Source organism: Galeopterus variegatus, unplaced genomic scaffold, assembly GCF_000696425.1.
Source record: "Galeopterus variegatus unplaced genomic scaffold, G_variegatus-3.0.2 Scaffold5716, whole genome shotgun sequence".
NCBI lineage: Eukaryota > Metazoa > Chordata > Mammalia > Dermoptera > Cynocephalidae > Galeopterus > Galeopterus variegatus.
The window spans coordinates 1-1187 of NW_007731827.1; the positions used below are offsets into that span (position 1 = coordinate 1).

The following is a 1187-nucleotide window of genomic DNA, read 5'->3' on the forward strand; positions in this document are numbered from 1 at the left end:
AGCCAATCATACGAGATCAGTGAATTCAGAGAAAACCCCAGCAGTTTCCCATTCTCTCTACTAATCCTATTCTCCTCACAAACCTAGCAATTTCTGTTTGCTCAGCTTTCAAGTTGGCTATTTTCTGTTGTTCTGGTATTTACTTTTGGGCCACCAGGCATGGTTCATTTAACCAAAATATCACAACTCTCACAAATGATACAACAGGACCAAAACCTCACAAATAATTGAGCAAAAATGCACTTACGTTTGAACTCCAGCTTCGTCCCCTGGCCCAAATCGGACTGTGTGTATCTTGCTGACAGTAATAAACCCCAAGATCCTCAGCCTCCACCCTGCTGATCTTCAATGTGAATCCTGTCCCTGACCCGCAGCCACTGAACCTGTCTGGGACCCCAGAGGCCCGGTTAGAAACCAAATAGAGCAGGAGCAGTGGAGCCTGGCCTGGCTTCTGCAGGGACCAACTCAAATAGGTGTTTCCATTACTATGTAGGAGGCTCTGACTGGACTTGCAGAAGATGGAGGCCGACTCTCCAGGGGTGACGGGTAGGGAGAGGGGAGTCTGGGTCAACACAACATCTCTACTGGATCCTGAAATAATAAGAGAGAGAAGCTGAAGGTTATAAAAATATTAAGAGCCATTTTCATGATTGCCCAGTACACAGCTCCTAGTTACTTCTGGAATCTTCCTCACTTTCATGGATTTAAACCTCACATGCTGCATCTGGAGGAAAAGACGTATGCATCTCACATGTGCACAGATAATTCATGGGAAGCAGTGGGGCCCCAGAGCTCACCCTCCCACCCAATTCTCCTCTCTCATCTTCTTCTGCCCTTACCAGGGATCCAAAGCCACAGCAGCCCCAGGAGCTGAGCAAGGAAACTCATTTTGAGAAGTTGAACTGAAGAGTAGTGTTAAGTTAAGGGTTAGGGCTGAGCTTTTATCTCAGATTTGCAGGGGAAGGTCCTCCCTAGGGGACAATATGCAAATCCCCTGGTGGGTGCAGCAGTGTGATAAGAGCCAAAGGGAGGGTGTAAAGAGCCAAGGGGCAGTTGGGGGCCTCACTTGTGAGCAAAGTGACATAAAATATCTCTTGGAGGGGAACAAATAAAGATTCAGTCCCATTTCCCTATAGTTGGATAAAAGGATGTAATTCATAGTTTGGGGATTTATTAGGGACACAATG

The 1187-nt window shown here is 46.7% G+C and overlaps 1 pseudogene; it reads right to left on the reverse strand.

The window, feature by feature from the left end:
* Nucleotides 1-247: 247 nt before the first annotated feature.
* Nucleotides 248-888, reverse strand: LOC103605301 (annotated as a pseudogene).
* Between the last annotated feature and the right edge of the window lie 299 nt (nucleotides 889-1187).